General features: G+C 41.5%; 1 protein-coding gene and 1 long non-coding RNA gene across 3 annotated transcripts in view; both read left to right on the top strand.

Annotated features, from left to right (window-relative positions):
• Nucleotides 1-19,892, top strand: part of COMMD1 (copper metabolism domain containing 1) — a 117,377-nt gene that overhangs the window by 58,179 nt on the left and 39,306 nt on the right. The window lies entirely within an intron of this gene.
• LOC122465248 lies at nt 693-18,079 on the top strand. The gene is made up of 3 exons (XR_006289951.1): nt 693-5,454; nt 6,444-6,445; nt 18,069-18,079. It is a non-coding gene; the product is annotated as an uncharacterized LOC122465248 (long non-coding RNA).

Below are 19,892 nucleotides of genomic sequence, written 5' to 3'. Positions count from 1 at the left end.
GGATTAATTTTATAATTTAATTAAATGATGATGATCTAAGATACATATGCACTGATTGCAGGCATTTGCACAATTGCTCATACACACACACAAATATAAAAATATTAGGCTATACTTTCATAATCTAATCAAGGGTCCAGGCTTTAGCTTCTCTGAATCTCATGATGAGTAAGATTACAGATTGTGAATGCCAGTGAGCTCTTAGTTTAGAGGTGGGCAAACTACTGTCCTGCCTGGTCCCTGAGCTCCTCGCCCCCAGCCCCTCCTCTGCTGTTCCCCCTCCCCGCCGCCACGCCACCCCACGGGCAGCGCTCTGGGCGGAGGGGCTGTGCACTCCTGCAGAGCAGCAGCATGCCTAGCTCTGGCCCGGCGGCATGGTTGCCAGACATGCTGCTCTAAGCAGCATGGTAAGGGGGTGGGGGATGGGTAAGGGGCAGGCGGTCCCGGCGGGCAGTCAGGGGACAGGGAGCAGGGGGCGGTTGGATGGGGTAGAGGTTCGGGGTGGGGGGAGGGCAGGGGACGGGGAATGGGGGGGTTTGATGGGGCGGATCCCTGGAGGCTGTTATGGGCGGGGGTCCCGGTAGGGGGCAGTCAGGGGACAAGGAGTGGGGGGGAACGTTGGGTGGGCGGGAGGTTCTGAGGGGGGCAGTTGGGGGTGGGAAGTGGGAGGGGGCAGACAGGGGCCAGGCTGTTGGGGAGGCACAGCCTTCCCTACCCGGCCTTCCATACAGTTTCGCACCCCGATGTGGCCCATGGGCCAAAAAGTTTGCCCATCCCTGTCCTAGTTGGTGTTCCTTACATAGTAAATCTAGGCTTCTCTAAGAAATTTGGATTCTGTGGTTTGTGGTTAGTTCCAGCAATAGCTTTCACTGCTAAAGAACAGGCTGAGGAGATATCATTAGTAAGTCGTGCTATGGGTAGAAAAAAAATTACATCTGCCATTGCTGCTGCCAAAGATGGATAAACACTACAGTTCAGGCTGCAACCTAGCTATTTCTGAAGGTAATCTTCGAGAACAAATTTCCTATTTTTAATATACTGTATGTTCTGAAAAGACAGATCTATTTTTGTAGAATGCAAAGAGATGCTTGCCATGGTAAAACAGTTCCAGATTCCATAAGTGTAGGATAAAGAGAACATGGTGTGCAGTGAAAAAAATACTGTACCTATTCTCCCAGCATCCTTAAACTAGTCTAAACTTACGTTATTGAAGCTATTGCTTCAGTCAGAGATTGGAAAGTGTATTCAGTTAGTCCAAACAAATCAATCAGCCGAACCACAGCAAGCCTAATAGACGTTGCGATTAAAACTGTAAAAAACACGGAGTAGAAGTTAGTGAAAAATCACCTTAGTGACCAGGAAGAACATAATCACTTGAGCTTTTGTTTGCCGTGGAAATTTCCAAGTTAGAGGGAACAGTTACATAACAGGGTACAGTGAAAAGTGAATGTAAAAACATAGAAGGGCAACGGGTCACATAGCTCAGAGAGAACTAGAACAAAACTGATTTATTAAAACTGAATTTTGCTAAACATAACACATCGTAGTGGTGGTGGTTCTTCACTTTGCTGATTCATATCCTTTCCTGAAAGCTCGGCAAAAAAGAAATATGTAGTATATCGCTGAGAGTATATGCCGTATGTTGTGGTTCTAAAAGTACAGAATTGAGGCATCAGTCAACAAAAATGTAAGTTTAATTCTAATTTTTATTTTGTCAGGGCTCAAGCGTTTAAATCAAGAGGTCCTGGGTTCTGTTTCCTGCAGATAACCCAAACTGGCATTGTTACATTTGTCTGTGCTGTCTCTAACCTCTAGATCATAGTTTGTTCCCAGAGCCAGGAACAGAACTCAGGAATCCTGATACCCAACATTCTGATGCTAGTTTACAAAAAAAATGTCTCTCCGTATGGGATGTTTGTCACAGAGGATAAATTTGCATGCTTCTTCCCTCCACCCCTTTCATCCCTCATTACTCAGATAAGTACAGACCTCTTATTTCACCTTGGTTAAGGGGAGCTGTCTTTTAAGAACATGGTTTGCCAGACTGAGTGTATTTGAGACTGAGAGCAATGTTTGGGAGATTTTGCCTGTGTTCACCGAGTGGTAAATCCTGTCTGTGCAAACTCCAAAAAGCTCAGAACTTGTTTTAATAAACGTACCTTTCCAGAAAACAGCCTTCACTCTTGAAGATGTGTCCCTAGCACATTTGGGGGGATTGGATGCCTTACGAGATGCTAATGAGCTTCAGAGCCTTTTGCCTATAGGTCACCTCTCTGAATTCAGCCAAATTTGATAGGTATTAACAATTATTCCCATCCAATTGATGACTGGTGGCCCCTGTAAAGGATGTTTAGTGAGTCTCTGTTCCAGTTCCCACATCATAAACTCATCACGTGCTTTGCATTAGGTGGCAGACTCAGCAGAGAAGCCAAGAACCTCATGAACCATAGAGATTGAAGGGCCCCATTACCTTGTCATAGAACATGAGTGCCTGCCCTGTTGAGCACCCACTGTTGGCCAAGCAGGCACACTTCCTTTCACTCCTCAACTGGGGTTCAGAAATAATACGCTCTCCCTCTGGAGTCTTTAAGCGATTTTCTCATTCTCCTGGGGTTTAGCTTCCCCCAAAGCACTCAGCTCCCTTTTAGGACTAGGGGTCTTCTCAGCCCTCCTTCTTTGGTGTGTGTGTTCTGTTTTTGTTTGTTTGTGTTTCAGTCCTGGCTTCCATGATCTGTAGGCTCTCCTCAGATCCAGTGATCATCCCACTCTCCTCCTGAGACTGGAGATTCTGGTCTTGACACAGAGATTCTCCCCTCCGGTTCAGGGGTTTTCGTTCTAGGGACTCACGCTGTTCCTTACTTGGCACAGGTCCCCTTGTTGGCTGTGCTTGTTACCTCAGGCCAGTTGTGGCTTTCAACAAGCTTCTCCCCTTCAGCTGGTACCTGTCTCCTCCCCAGGCTCAAAGGGTTCAGCACGCAGCCTTCTGTTTGGTGTGTTTCTGATCTGAGGGAAGAGGCAGCATATATACAGCCATCTTTTCTAGAGCTGATTCTGATTGGATGGCAGGGAGGACAGCCTGGCCCCACTCTCTGTACAAGGCTCCTTGTCCCGGGCCATGAAAGGAATAGAAACACAGGGTTTCCTCAAACACAGCCTATTCCCCCAGGTCCGCTTCCTCTCTCCTCATATCTGCCTTTGTCATTTTCCTTGACCCTTGGATACCAGACCTTAAAGGGAAGCCACACCATGAGATAGATGAGATGACCCTTCAGTCCTACTGCCCTCTAGGGGACAGACCCCCTGTCATATGCCCATAGAGGAAGTTTCCCTCAGATTAGGGTTGAGACATGCTGGCAGGGCAGTTTGTATGCAAAGCTTACCCTGCTGTAGATACAGAACTTCATTCAGTAAGGCTGCCTTTCAACAGCATGAAATCCACACAGTTTTTAAAGACTGAGCTTGTGTTTATTTGCAAATGTATTGCAGATTTGCACAAAATGTATTGTGGAGCTGCATGAAACTCCGCAGCTATGAAACATGATCTGGCTGGCCAGCCTGAATGAGGCCAAACTGTGCTGCAACCTCATTAACGAAATGTGTTCTAGCCCAGTGTTTCTCAACTTTTTTGACACCAGGGACTGGCTTGCTGCCTTCCTAAACTGTGTCAAGGAATACTCAGGGACCAGCACCCATCCATGGACACGTCTTTGAGACTGTTCTAGTGTAGGTCACTAACTAGGCTTAGAGCCCGGTTATTCTATTATAGTTTGGCCCCATCCATGCTTACCAAATGGAGAATTAACCTTGCTGTGGTTAAACTGGATTTTAACTGTCATATAGTTATAAAGCCTGGGAAGGTAGATCTTAAGTGTCTGAAGTAGAACCACATTTATAGACACAGTCTTTAGGTGATCAGTGTAGACAGGGTCAAAGCAAAATAGAACAGATGGATTAAACAACCAAATCTTTATCACAGTTCCTGTGGCTAATGTGCAGCAACAGCTACAGCATATGGCACTTCCTGTTGGGTAACTACCTGCTTGCTCATTGAAGATATAGTACTTACACGCAGATTGTGTATGTTGAGTGCTGCATTTCCAGCTCTTGAGAGGCCAGAAAGCCTCTTTCTGATGTTAGGCAACCTCCACTACAGGGATATGTTATTCATTAGTCATGTTTGGAGATTAATAAACTTTATACATCAAAAATTTCATTCATAAAACTGTGAATGGTGAGGGTTTTTTAGTTTGTAAAATAACTTATCTCTGGAATGCACAAATATTAAAGGGCTGGGGGATCTAAAGCTTAACTTACCAAAAAAAAAAAAAAAAGTTCCGCCTGATTCCGCAACACAAAGAATTCGAAATTTTCTCTACTGGCTAGCCTGTGTACAGCAAACCCAAGACGTTGGTTTTCTTTGTGATTTTGTTAGTTTGTGCTCTGTCACGTTCTGTCAGCATTCTCCATTCTTGGGAGCAGTCAAGGTATCTAAATTTACAAGAAACTGTTTCGTAGACAGCTCAACAAAGAAGCATTGTTGCAAATGTGAATGCCTTTCACATGGCTGATCAGGCATCCTGGTATTACAGGGATGGCCTGGCTAAATATATCAAAACAGCATCTTACCAGCTGACCAACCTTCCCCCACCCTGGTAATATGCCACTCCACTGCTAAGAAGAGTTTGGTGGCCCAGCTGGGCCCTGGTACACTAGATTCCTAAATGACACCATGCTGGAGTCCAATACAAAAATAACGGGGCCTGTGTATGGGTGTGATTCTCCTCACCCTGTGTAAATATTAAGGAAGGTTCTGTCCTTCTTAATTTATAAAATCTAGAAATTATAGAAAATATTTTGGGAGAAGCTAGGCTCCTTTTAGGGGGAGGGAATTAGTATTGTAGAAAATATGATCATTTTCTTATAGATACTGTACTGTAACAATGAAGTGAGTATCTTTAAATGTCTACTTCTCTTCTGCTTTATAGGTCATGTTTTCAGCAGGTGGCTGTTGGAATTAGCACAGGAAATTTTTATGCTTATTTTTAGTATCCTGCATCTGCAGGTGCAGTTGTCTCATTTGTATGTGCAAATGCAGTGATTTTACAATTATACCTTTGCAGGCTGGCCTTTGCCTCCTCTTGCTGAAAATGTGGACCAATAACTAGGTCAGGAAATGTAACTTGCCACTGAAAGAGAAAACAGAATGTGATACCAAGTAGCAAAAGGGAGGGCTTTTCAAGTTAGGTTATCTTAACATTTACCTCTTTTGCATGGTACAGAAGGAGCCATGGGCCACTGAAGTTAATGTAAAGACTCCCATTGATTTTAATGGGCTTTGGGTGAGACTCCAAGTAAATGGCTTTTCCAGGCAATTTGTAGTAAGCTAAAAACTGAAAGCACTATAAACTGAGCACTTGAGTTCCCATCACCAGGGATTTCAGTCATAGAAGTCAGGTTTAGCCTGTCCTTTTCTACTCAAAGTGTAACCGGGTACCGCAAATTGATTATTATTGTCATTACTTCTGTTAACTCCTTCAAATAAGCCTATAGTACATCCCTCTCCCCATTCTTTTTTTCTTTTTCTTTTAAAATACAGTCTAGTTGAAGTTTAAGGTCCCCTCTCCTCTATGTGAGGGTGAACACACATTTTTGTTTTTTTAGAAGCAGTAGCGCATAGGGGATTGAAGGTTTGAAAGAGAACTTTTCTGAACAGGATGCCAAGGTGCCAAGTCCTCTTCTTTTGGGGAAAAAACTATCTTGTTTTTAATTTTAAATCACTTTTAAAAATACTTCAGTTCTATGATTGGTGCCATTTTCAAACAGCAAAAGGGAGAGAGGTTGCTCCTAATTCAAATCCATCACCAATAATAATTAATAAGTAGTAAATTGTAATGATAGGTACTTACATATTGAAGTTTCCTCCAGAGGATCTGACTCTTAGGTCCTGGTCTAGATTTCTGGCTGGAACTTGGGCTTAGGCAGTGCAGGGCAGGACTGGGGTTGGCTTTCCAGCCTGCTATCATCAGGTTCCTGAGTCCCAAAAAAATCCTGGCTCTCCCGGGGCATCTCCTCTCCAGCATTCTCCTGCTCATCTCAAGATGGGTTCGGCTGGTTGTCCTCAGTGGTGGAGGAGAGTGTGGGCAGCAGGTCCCGGGCAGTGCCTGGGATGGTTCATACTGTAATGTAGAATCTTGTCCAGTTCACCAAAAACTGGACTGGTCACATGTACCCTGCTGGATTGCCTAATGTTATCCCTCATTTCAGTGTCCTTTGTCTTGAGCTGCTTGCTCTTTATCTGGCACTGGTTGGCGTCCCAGTCATGACTCTTAGTAGACATCTGCTTTGCTGTGCCCACGAAAAGGTCCTTGTTCCTGTGGCTGGCCTCAAGAGCTTCCTGAATCGACACTTCTCCCAGAGGGTGGTCTCAGCACAGCTCCAGGCAGCTGTGCAAGGCATGTTGTGGGGCTACTGGAGTGCTGTCAAGCCTATATCACCAGAATGATGATATACTGGGATCCAGAAGCAGAGGGGGCAAAATCTGGCTCTGCGGTTTTAAAAGGGGGAAGGGCAGTCCTGGAAACTTGACCCCAGGGCAGGGAGGCACACAAGTAAATGTACTGGTCAGTGACAGTCAACCTGCAAAGCACTGTGGTCTAGCTATCAGAAGCAAGCAAAAAATGGTGCACAGCAATCGCATGCACGTAAACAAAAGACCGAACTAATACAGTTCGAAGCAAACCTGGTCCACTTTGCAAGAAGACTCCAGAGTTCACAATAAATGTGTAGTGTACAGTGATGGGTTGTGTCATGTGCATACCAGTCTTTTGAAACCATATTAACTCAAATTGATCCAATTTAAAATGTCTGCATAGAGTAGCAGAATTCTATTCTATTCCAGTGTATCAGAATTATCTAATCAGCTGCACCCATGCAAATCTGTTAAAGGCAACAAGGTTGCAGAGGCATGTCTGAAAGCATATTTTGGACTCTGTTACGTTGGTGAGGTGTGATAAGGAAAGAATACAGCTTGCCTATGGCTAAGCAAGGTTAAACTCCACTGGTGCAAATCACAACTTTCCTTGTCTGCACTTGGGGTTTTCATTGGTGTAGCCACATCAGTTGCTGGCCACCAATTGCTGGAATGGGGACAAATCCCCAAATGTAGGCAAGGCTTTTGAGCCTCATTTGAATTTGCAAGATTCCTGGTAGTCAGAAAAATTGTTTTGACATGTAAACTGATCATATCTGATCACTGAGAGGTAATAAATGTGGACTCCAAGGATGCCATTTTTATAAAATCACTTTCAAAAGCAGAACCTCACTTTAAGGTACTGTAAAATTTGCATTCCACTTAAGCTGTAAATATGACACAGGATTTGGAAGAATTAGCATGATGATGTCATTTTCAAGAATGCAGCCTGGAAGGAAGCATCTTAAAAGAACCCAAGCTTGAATAGAGCCACAGTGTAACATTATGTAGGAAATTACAGTAGCCCTATATGTTGTCTTAAGTAATGTCTGAGGTATGACAGATCATCAGTGCAATGTAGCATGGTCAGAAGCAATAACCCCTTTTAGAAAATTACACTTCTGCTCGAAGCAGTCATTTTAAATGAACCGCGGTTAATTTTAAATTGCCTGCTTTTATGGAAATGGAGCACTTAAATATCCCAGTATCAGGGTGCTTAGAAAGATGGCTGTGAAGTAGAACTGTTTACGAAAAAGCTAGAGTGTGATCAAATTTAATTAGATTGGAACCTGCTTCTGCTTACAAATATCTTGCTTATATGTTGGAAACAAATGGAGAATGCTTGAAAAACTGTTCTTTGTGGTGAAAAGCATTGGGAGACTTGCAAAGAACACTTGACCTACCTATCAGTCTCTCACTGCATGAATCATATAAAAATTATTATTGAATTTACATAAAAATACTTGATGTGCAGTTGTACTTTGCACCTCCATTATAGGCAGGTCATTACATCACTGTCAGATAAGGATGTGTCACGCCCCTTCTTCCTCTGAAGCATTGGGTACTGGCCACTATTGGAGACTGGATGGCCCATTGATTTGATCCACTTTGGCAACTTCTGTGTTCTGATAAAATATTAATGGTAGTGAAGAAATTTACTAGAAAGGGCTTAGGTCATTTTGGCTATATCATACACTATTCAAATCGTAACTTACATAAGCAGTCAGTGGCCATCGTCCTCACTTGAACAGATTGTGTTGCTGTTTACTGCTCAGGAAGGTGGGAGATTGCAGAGATTTTCTTTCCCAAACTACATTTTATAGGAGATTTATGCAGAATAGGAGGACAGACTGGTGATTACAGCTTCACTGTTTTGGTGGGGAAAATAGTTATGGGGGTGTTGAGTTGATGTCAGTACACCCTGAAAGTCAAGGTAGTGCTGTCTGCTGCATTAGAGACCTGTTTCTGAATGAAAATCTACATGTGTGATAGGGATAAAATATAGATCTTATAAATGGATGAATGGACATAGAAAACCTCTCTAAAATATGTTATGTACAAAAAAAAAAAACACAGTAAAAGAACATTAAGAAAAGCAATTTAGAGTTTGAAAATTCCAAATGCAACCTGTGATGGTTGTGGAATTGGTAATCTAATTCTGAGATGTAATGATTTTATGAACACTGTATGTGACTTGGTAGGTGAGGGTGAGTTACTATATATTGGGTCATAAGACTTACCTATATGAATGCATTGATCTAGTTTAATAGTGGGCTGTGGGAAGACCAGCCTGGATGAAGACAAAGGCTCCAGATAAGGACACCCTAGTGCACACTTGAAAGACAATGGGCAAAGCTGTCAGTTTAAGGATCTTAAATCCTGTCTCCAAGGAAGAGGAAAGCTTGTTTTGCTAGGCTGGGAACTTGGAGATCAGAAAGACTGAACAACAGAGCAGGAAGGGAAGAAATGCCTTGTGATTTAAGGGAGACTCTAGAGGTCTCAGGCAGTCTATAAGAAGCTTAGACCAGTCTATAGGAAGCTTAGATCTTCCAGGATCCCATATGGAAGATATCTGGGAAAGTTTGACGTATGTCTAGTATGTTTTAAGACCTGTTTTCCCTTAAGTGCTTTTGTTTTAAACAAACAATAGTTTGTTTTACAGAAGTTGTTTAGTGTTTTATGGAAGACACTGCTTGTTGTTATGGAAGACACAACTGTTGTTGTTCCCAGAAAGTACAAACTTGCAGGTACTGGATAACCCCTGCTGAGATAATCCCTGCTGATACACAGGGGACTGCAACCAAGGCTAGTCTGAGGGTGGGAGAGTTGTGTGATTCCATCCCAAGAGAAGTGATGGCCTGCGACCTGAAGAGGCATGTGCTCTGTCACAGTTTTAGGGCAACTGCACCTGTATTCCCTCCTCATGGTCCCTCCAGGGCACCCACTCTAGGTTTCTAGCTCCCAGTCGTCATCTCTTGGGCAGAGACCCACATCTCACTCCCTCCTGTCCAGGGAATCTTTTTAAGGCTGCATTTCCCTGGCTACACTGATATATCCCTAGCAAGCCAGATTGCTGAGAAGGCCAGTGTCTGTATTTTGCTTTCTCTCCAGAGGCTATGACCAGTGCATTGCCTGAAGTTATATGTTACCACACAACTCTTTCTAAGAAAGCACATTTATTCTTAACATGAAAGCATTACAGAGAAAACACATTAAAACCAATACAAGAGTCTGCACGCATGCTAAAAAGCTTAGCAGAAGTCACCTCCAGCTCCAAACATAGGTGCTAGAACTGGGGGGTGCTGCTGCATCCCCTGGCTTGAAGTGGTTTCCATCATATCCAGGGTTTATAGATTGGTTCAGTGGCTCTCAGCACCCCACTATACAAATTGTCCAGCTCCCCTGCCTCCAACCTTAGGCTCTTCCAGGTGTCAGTCATTCAAAATGCACAACTGAGTTTTCCCTGTGAATTACAAGTTCATAATTGTCACAGGTCCAGAACCTCGGCTGATTAATACAGCCATTCTTTATACAGTTCCAGGCCTTTGATCTCTGGTCTCTGGAACAGCTAATCACCCTCTCCTCAAGGCATAGCTTTAAAAGGCTGCATTTTTGCATAACCAGAGGTGGGGAATTTGCATTAACCTCTCCCTAGGTCAGTGGTCCCCAAACTTTTCAGGGTCACACCCTATGTTACCCCTGTCTGTGCTCCTCCACAGCTGGGAACTCCTGGGGTGGGGGAAGCTGGAAGGAACTCAGACAGGGGTAAGGAGGCCGAGGCTGGGACCCCAACTGGGGGTGAGGTCAGGGCCAGGAACGAAGCCACGGACAGGGGCTGAGGCTGGGGGCGGGGCCAAGGCGCGGAGAAGAGCCACAGCTGGGCCCGCTGTCAGATGCGGAGCTGCAGGGTGGGGCCAGGAGCCAGGGCTGGGGGTGGGGCCAGAGCTGAGCTGGGGGTGGAGCGGGGTTGGGTGGCACTCCCTGCCCACTCTGGGGGCTGGCCCAGGCCAGCTGCGCCCCCACTAAGGGGGTTTGCCCCACCATTTGGGGACCCGTGCTCTAGGAAATCCACTTAACATTTAATGTCCCAAAAGTCTATTTTTGTTTGGTACATTTTCAGTATATTTTTTGGAACAGCCATATCTCACATCTGTCACATCTCCCCCCGGAGAGATTATATACAATCCCGGCCCACAGTAATACATAAACCATTCATTTAATGCAGTGGACCCCAAAGATAATGAAACGTAATTCATTAAGAATTCCTAAGGATGTGACAGAAAGTTGCCATATCTGTCATACACTCAAAGAGATGAGGAGTGGTTAGAGGTGCTGTTAGCCTTTGTAATTGTGACATAACCTTAATTTTCCTCCTTTGTATAATAAGGCATGCACATAGTCTTTAATTACATGATTATATGCTATTTGTTCCACGGAATTACTGCCTTAATCATTGCACAGGATGGAGAGGGTTCACCGAATTGGGTAGCTGTTAAATATTTTGTTTGCATTGTTTGTGTGGCTTAGCACCCTTCATACTCTGCTCCAAAATCAGAACTGTTCTTTTCCTCATGGGCTTTTTTTATAATACTTATCACTGTATTGTCTGTGTGCTTCACAAATGATAAAGTTTATCTTCAACAGGAAGGTGAGGTGGTATTATATAGAATCTCCATTTTCAAGATGAGGAAATGAAGCACAATACTTACGTACACTTTTCATGTTCAGAGCACAACTTCTCTGGACTCGGTTGCAGTCAGAAGTGTTCAGTTGTTCTGCAAACCAGGATGCAGTTTTTTCAAGTGGGGCACTCAGAAAATGAAGAACACACAATTAGTGCCAACCTTTGAAAAGTTTGACTTACCCAGCATTCCATAGGAACTTTGTGGCAGAGGGAGAGAGAGAATCCAGTCTTCCAGGGCAGCTTTCAACTGCCTTAACCATGAGATCATCCATTCTCTTTCTGCATTTCCCTGTCTCATTCACTACATACCTTTCAACTTTTGTAACAAATAAAGCAGGGCTCCTGCAGACAACAGCCCTACTCATTCCACAACCCTGATTAATTCCCTGAGCACAGTCCATCCTATACCCTAAATGAGGCAGGGGTCCCATGGAAAATATAGTATGTGGTTGTATAATTAAAGACAGTATCATAATACATATGCACAATGGGGTGAATTAGGGTTGCACAGAGAACTTTAATTCTGGCATTGCCTAATTTTTGAGTGCTTGACTTTGGAACTTTAATGTTCTTTTCAAATAGGTTTTATTTAATGTAATATGTATACAGTTGTCTAGATTCTGAAAAATTCAGTTGTCACATTTGCTAATCCTGGTGTTTTCTTAAAACTAATCTTTGCTGAAAGTGCTAAAATATTTTCTTTTTGGTACAATAATCTTACTATTGGAAAACCTTGTTGCATCAAGATGTTTAAAAAGGTCAATTGTGTTAACTGATATTCGTTAGAGTTCTCTGTTGTGATGGGAAATATATTTGATTTGGCACACAGAGAAGGTATTCATGGAACAGAGCTATTTCTACTGTCTGGTTCATAGTGAACTTTTTAAAAAAGTCTGTCTTGTTTTTAACTGAGTTTTCTTTAAGGATTAACTATGTGGGTTGGGAAAGAAGATTCAGATTGAGGAACGATATTGATTTGACTTGGACCTCCTGTGTATACAGATGAACATTTACCTATAGTTAAATAAATGTATTTAAGGATTGTATGCAAATAAATGAGGAACACTCTTGACATTTATAAGACTCAGAAAAAAACATAGCTGGGACAACTGCAGCCAAAGAAAATTCAAGATGAGGGTGTTTGGAAAGGAAATATTAACGCCTCACTTTGCATAGGGTGGGAAGTAGTTTAGAACAGAGATTCTCAGACTGTCGTCGGTGGACCACCAGTGGTCTGCGAGCTCCGTTCAGGTGGTCCGCGGATAGTTCCCTCTAAGATGCATGCCTGGGCGGCCACACACAAGAGAATGAAGGACCACACACCTAATTAGTGGAGCCATGCTGGCGTGGCTCCACTAATTAGGTGCCTGGACCCTGGAGAAGATGCACATGTAAGGTGAGGTGGTGGCCTTGAGAGGAATAGGGAGTAAGTGGGGGGGGGGGGGGCAGTGGGATGAGAAGAAGGGGTTGGGGGAATTTGGGATATGCAGGGCTGAAGCGGCCTGAGAAAGAGGCGACTTTCCCTAGCTCCAGGGCTGCGGCTGCTGGGGAGAGACCCCTCCTCCGTCCCAGCCCCAGCTCTGTGGCTGCTGTGGCGGGGAAGAGACCCTCCACATCCTTCCCAGCCCCAGCTCATGGCCTGCCGCAGCAGGGGAGAGAAGGCACATACATCGCAGTAGAAAGGTAAAACTACTGATATGAAAATATGAGTTGTGTGCTTTTATTTGTAGAACAAAAAAAGTTTATTAAGTTTTTTTATATATAGCACTTTTATCCAAAGCACTTTACAACAGTTAGCTAATGGTACAAACACCATTTGGAAAGATCATTAAGTGGTCCACCGAGATCCTCAGCAATTTTCAAGTGGTCTGCGGGGAAAAAAAAGGTTTGAGAACCACTGGTTTAGAAGCCCTCCTTTCTTTCCCTGTTACCATCTTCCTAGTCTATCCACTGCCTCTTAGTTTAATAAGTGTTACAGTATGCGAAGAAACTTGTGCTCCTATGTAAAAATAAATATATATGTAAAATATCCAGCCTCATCTTTTCCTTGCAGCTTCCATTTTCCCTGTGTGACAAACATGGAACTTATATGTAAAAATGCTACCGTTGTGAGTTGTCAGGGGCTGCCCAGGGTGGTTGTCAGTGATTCTGACAGAGAGAGAATCTGATGCAGAGAAGCCGATGGGGCAGGACAGATGCTGTGTGTGTGTGCTCGCGCATGTGTTTTTGTGCGTGCGTGTACGCGCACTGATGGGGCAGGACAGATGCTGTGTATTTTTGTGTGTTTTCACTGTTGCACTGGGAGCAGAGCCGTGTTCCGGAAATAGTAAATTCTTATTCTTCTAAGTTAAAAACTATTTCCCAAAAAAGTTGGAAATATGTTAAAGTTAAATATAAATGCTTTCCTTTTTTAAAATAGTGGAGAAATCTTCATGTGAACCTGTAGGTGAAACAAGTTCACATATAGTATGTTTTTGGGTGAATTAATATTCATTTTAATGTTTTACCTGACTTTTTAATGTACTGTATGTAATCTTAGGTTTCAGAGTAGCAGCCGTGTTAGTCTGTATTCGCAAAAAGAACAGGAGTACTTGTGGCACCTTAGAGACTAACCAATTTATTTGAGCATAAGCTTTCGTGAGTTGCATCCGATGAAGTGAGCTGTAGCTCATGAAAGCTTATGCTCAAATAAATTGGTTAGTCTCTAAGGTGCCACAAGTACTCCTTTTCTTTTTGTATGTAATTTCTTCACTTGTAAATTCATATTCCTGAAGGGCATAATTTGGTTAGATGGATTTATTATTGTTTATATTGTGTTAGTGCCTAGATGTCCTTTTTTGCCAGATGCTGTGTGGATGAGTAAAACAAAGACAGTTCTTGCCCCGGAGTGCTCAGAGTGCAAAACTATGACCAGCATACCTGATGGATAAATAGACAGGGTTGAGGTTGGGTGAGAGGCAGATTACAGTAAAGATATTTACATGTGTATAAGTAAATAGACTGTGATCACTATGCAGATAAGTGAAGTATATTGTATTAATGCTATGCATTTAACTGGTCAAATTGCTATTATGTGCTTCATTGCCACCTTCTCTGAGAATTGCCATGTATTTGCATGTTTGTTTTGTAACTCTCACATTTTTCAAAGCTGTTCTTTTAAACAGAGAATCACTTAGCAACCTCAACTTTAAACTTAACTAAATGTTGTTTAGAAAATTTAATATATTTACCCAGGAAACCAAGTGTGCATGGGCTTGATGTAGCTGTAGAGCATTTCTTTAAATATCGTTTGACTAAACTGCCAACGTTTCATTTTCTGTGCTTCATTTGTAGGATGCTGTTCATATTTTATGCAAAAATCTTCTTACCTCCCCGCTAATATTTCTATCAGGCCATGGTTTTAGTTGGACTCGCTTCAACATAAATTCTTGAGACTGAAAAGCAAGGTACAGGAATATATGAAAAGCCAGATACATTTATTTAAAAAAGAATGGTTTCATATGTTAGAAGACTTCTGTGTTTTGTGCTGAAATGCTGTGGCAAATGCTATTAAACTATGCTAACACTGTAGCATTCAAAATTTTAAGGCATGCTAAAGCTCCAGTTGACATTTAGGTGTTTTGCCATTGACTGAAACAGGAGTTGGGTTAGCCTCTTTATTTTTGGCTTTTCTTTAAACAACCCACAAGAAACTCCCTTCAACTGTTTCCTCACAGGATCAAATGCTTTTAAATATTTCTTTTGCTTGAGACTTTGAATATATACTTTATTTATAGCTTTTGTGTCTCTTACCCATCACTGCATTCAGAACTTGCCTTTTAGACTCATCTAGGGTTTAGTGCTGAGCAAAGATACATAAATTGAGAATTTGAGAAGGGAAAAGTCAACAGTGGAGAAAACCGAGGCTTTTGAGAGTCCAAGATGAGCATTTTAGTCATATGATCTGTATAAGCAGGAGACTTTTCATCAGCTTTTTTGCATGTGTTTTTGTGGATGATGTGTACTTGGATATTACTGTTTATGGGTATGGTATAAAAATCTGAACAGAAAAGGAATGGCTTCTATAACTCTGGCTAAGTTACCCTGATTAGAAGCATGGCAGAGACTTAACATTTTTCAGTAGAGTTGCCTTCAACCACACAGTGAAAATGCCACATTGTATTGTTGACAGCTAAGTCATCTCTCAAAAAAAGAATCAAAGGCTTTGTTAAACAGGTTGTGTTTGATATTTACCTGAGGTATAAGATATACCTTGAGTTTTGTAAACGGGATCTCATTATTTGCATAAAAATCTGACTATAACAAGCCCTTCTGGGTTTTCCAGGTTTTGGGACTGTATTGTTTTCCTTTCCATCTATGGCATTTTCACTTTTCTGATTAGAAAATAGCTAACTGTAATTTCTCAGATACTCTTGTAACTCTCCTTCAATGGGTTTGTACACACCCATTCACACACAGGCCTTATCTTCACTGGGAATTTGCCCCGTAAGATCTGCCATTCAGTGGCCAGTCACTGATTTTGCTGTACTGGTGCTAACTCCAAGAACAGTCAGTCAGGATAAGCTCAACTGGTTGTAAACAGCTACTCCACTGGTTGGCCCTCAATTACTGGAATTGGGGAAAATCTCTAGTATAGACATGGCCATAGATATCAAAGGTCTTACTTGGTTTTAGATTCTTATGGGATTAGAAATCCAGAAGTTTCACAGGAAACCTGATGATCTCTCTAGAAGTCAATGGAATGTTCTGATTTCATTTACATTGATAAAAATGTTACCTGTGTGTTCCTTGATATCCCCTATTTAGCCTTGCTGTATTATGACAGATGTGTGTCGATAATAACATACCTGTTTTATGTGTGAAGTAATCCCACATGTTAGGGCTACAACTTGAACAGTATGTTTTTGTCACCTTATATCTTTAGTAAAATATAGATCTGTTGAGTTGCTAATTCTTATCAAAATCAGTGTTTGCATAAAAATGTGGCACAATTCTTTCTCCCTGTCCCAAGCCCCTCACTTTCTCTTTTACATCATCTCCTCAGGAATAGATTTGAGCTCTTTCTGGGCTATGAGTAATCTAGGCGGTTTTATGTGTACGCACATGCGTGTGCGTACACACATTCATGACTAGCTTATTGGACATTAATGTAGGCTAAATTACAGTGTGATTGCATGTTGTATACACATGAGCGCCCAAAGCAACCATCATAATTAAGATTTGTGGGCACCAAAGAAAAGAGCAAAAATTTTATCCTGCTGTTTTTAGAGTAGATAGGACTTGTCTCCTACAATGAACAACACCAGGAATTAATTGCCTTTTTTTCCACCTAAGAAAACTGGAATCCAAAACAGAGCTTGTCTTACTTGCAACACCTGCAGGTTTCTGGATTGTGGTCAAACACTACAGCATTCCAGTCCGATACCACAGTGTGCTTAGATACTGTCACAGAATCAATGTGGATTTGTCAAATAATTCTTATAAACATTTCATTGCTTTGATTCTGGGATGACTAAACCTCAGAAATATTTAATTCCAACCACAAAGTTCTTGTATTTAATTTAGAAGAAATTCATTTGTAAATGATTTGCTTACAGCTCTCTGCTTATCTGCAGCTCATTCCATTGTGTTGCAATAGCTTTAGGGGAATGGTCTTAAGTACAGGCATAAAGATTTGTACTGTAATGTGCTGCACAGGGAGATGGAAATATCTCCCTGATTTTCATGCGAATCAGTATCAAATACGTGTTTATAGCTGTAGCCTATAGAGCCACATTTAGCATTTTATTTTGCTAGAACACAAGGAAACTACAGGCCTGTATCCTTTCAGATATTGGCTTAAGCATTTATCATATGGCATAAGTAAGTTAGCATGAGGCTTTGAGGCCTATGGCCTTTAGCATAGATAAATGGCACAACAATTACCCTGAGTTTTGGGGAACTTAAAACTTAAGGGGGTCAGTGTTTAAAATGCTACCAGGTAACCAAAGGAACATTGAACTTGCCTTGGCAACTAATTGATGCATATGGTAATAAGTTAAATTTGTTACCATACTAACCTATGGGATAAACAGCACCCCAACATTATTAGGGTGAGGAAGTTAGATATGAACAAGAGAGGCTGGGCTTTCAAATGAATATTCATGACAGGCCCTAGGTTCTATAATACGCCAAACCACCATGTAAGTGGGTGGGTGGTCATTCTCAGTCGGTCTGGATCATTGGACTCATTTGGCATGCCAGGAATAGGGCTGGACCTTTGAATATATGAACATGTGTGAGAGGAATGGTACAAAATATCACCTTAACTCTGTATTTTTGGCATTTTAAGTTGAGTGGAGCTTTTCTGTCTTTACTAATTGTGCTATAAAAGTGGTTAAAGCTTTGCTCTGCCCTCAGTGTGAGTGTCTCCATTGTGCTCACCAGGGTTCCTGACCAGATATTGAACTTAATAACCTTGATTCTGTTGTGCCTGGTTCCGGTACTAGAACCCTAGAGTCCCCCAGCTCTTTGAATTAGAATTAATTGGAAATATAATCAATAACACCTAAAGAATCAGGCTACATAGCCACATTTATAAATGTGGTTGTTACTAGCAGGGTCTAGTATGATTTGCGCTTACCAGTGTGGAAAGGGATCTTTAGATCCAAGAATAGTGTTAGAATCATGTTTATATACAATACTATTATAGACTGCTTGTGGGGTAAGAGAAAGCAGTCTGTAGTGTAATTTGGCTAATATTATAAAAAATTGCCACACTGATCAAGAAAACTGTGGTAGAAACAATCCTGTTTAAAAACATAGCTGTAGCTAACTTGGTTCTGATCCAGCATGGGTATGGTTCTGGTTCTAAATTATTTGTCATCTCTGCAAAACATAATTAATGTTTTGTAATTGCTAGATCTTCCAGACCAGGAGCATACTTTGGTTTTAATAATCAAAATAAATTTGGAGTTTATTTTTGTCAATTATGTTTGTTAAGCATAACAAACAAATTAATGCGCACTTAACATCTGTAAACCTACACTAATTTTAGTTTTACAATGGATTTTATGGATCATATGAAGACCCAGTAATAAGGAACATTAAAAAGTAACTTACGACATGCCAGAAGGTTAAAAAACAAACAAATCTATCATCTGGGTCAGCTCTCTTCTGGGAGAAACACAAAAATAAAAACACTGAAACAAAGAGAACCAGATTTTGCTGTAACCAAACAGTTCCCATGAAAGTTCATGCTGTTGGATTCACACAGGTTCATTGTCCAGTCCATTAGAAAACAAAGATTTTTGAATCTCAGGATCCAAGAATGACTAGTGGTTTCTTTCTTCTCTTAAGAGAAGAGAGAGACAATGGCACATCAGGATGGATTTTACTTCAAGATTATAATTATCTTGTGACGGTCAACTGAATATGTCCCTTTTCCAGGTGGAGGTATTAAGGAGCTTAGTTTTGAAAAGGGATAATACATTTCAGAAATAATTAGAATTGGACTTCACTTAGTGATAAAAGGAAGTAACAAAGGAGGCCACGCTGCCAAAAATATAGTACATTTACTGGGTACAAAAGTGTGTGAAATATAAGTACTGTTATACAGGGTCAGACCAATGGTCAGTCTAGCCCAGTATCCTGTCTCTGACAGTGGCCAGTACCAGATCTACACTAGAAAATAATCTTAATCCTTTTGTAATGAGAAGCTGCTAAATAAAATAAAAAATGTGGATCCTACAACCTCTCTTTCAAGTGAGCTGTCATTATGCATGTCAGTAGGCTCAGTGGAGCTGATGGCTAGCATGAGGAAAGATTACTCACATGAGCAAGGGTTTGCAGGATCAGGCCTCTAATAGCTTCTTTAAGAACATAAAGTATAGTTCAAATTCCGTGTGTCTAGTAGTTAATGGAGTTTGATTTGGAGATAAGAGAGAACCTCAGACTGGGCAAGGGAAAATTTCCACAGAGAAGAAATTTCCCAGTCACACACAGATGTGCTTAGAGGACACAATCCTGCTGAACCATCCCTCAGTCAGTGAAACTGTAAAACAGGGAATTGAACAGTAAGCTCTTTGTGGCCAGAGATCTTGTCTTTTTACATGTTTACCTAAAGCTTGTAGCTTCTCAAAAAGTAATAACAGAAACAGGGATTTGAGACCCAAACATATTGTTGATTTTAAGGGCATAATTGTCTTGTCAGTAGCTTTGGATTTTTCAGCTGGCATTATATCCAAGACTAGGTTTTATTTCCATCAAAGGGTGAATGCTAAGAGATGCCATGGTAACTCTGGAAATGTTAGATTGATTTGAGTTGGTTCATGAGGACATCAGCTTTGATTTTCCATATCATCTTTCCTTGTATAGTCCCATACAGTGGGGACCTGTTTCCCTGCAATAGAGCTTGCAGTACTGCCTGAAGCTGTAATCCTGTTCTGAAATGACTGAAGTGATTAAACGTTGCAGTTTTGCTTCATTCCCATCCAGGAAGCAGAAAATAATGTTTAAAATGCATCTTGTGTAAGAAAAATAATTATGGAAAGAATCAGTTTTAAAGTGCTTTCCTAGAAAGAAATGTAAGAGCTTCAATATTAGCTGCAAAGAACCATTGACAATTTATATTTTAGAAAAAACTATCATGAATGCAAAAGCTGATGGGAGTTTACTAATGCTATACAGTACTCGCACCAAGCAAAATGCGGGGCAACACTTTTCTTTTGACAGCTAAATGAGGAGACAGTCTATATTTTC

This window comes from Chelonia mydas, chromosome 3 (genome assembly GCF_015237465.2).
Source record: "Chelonia mydas isolate rCheMyd1 chromosome 3, rCheMyd1.pri.v2, whole genome shotgun sequence".
NCBI classification, from domain to species: Eukaryota; Metazoa; Chordata; order Testudines; family Cheloniidae; genus Chelonia; species Chelonia mydas.
The sequence above is the reverse complement of the archived record's forward strand: the minus strand, read 5'-3'. Positions and strand labels throughout refer to the sequence as shown.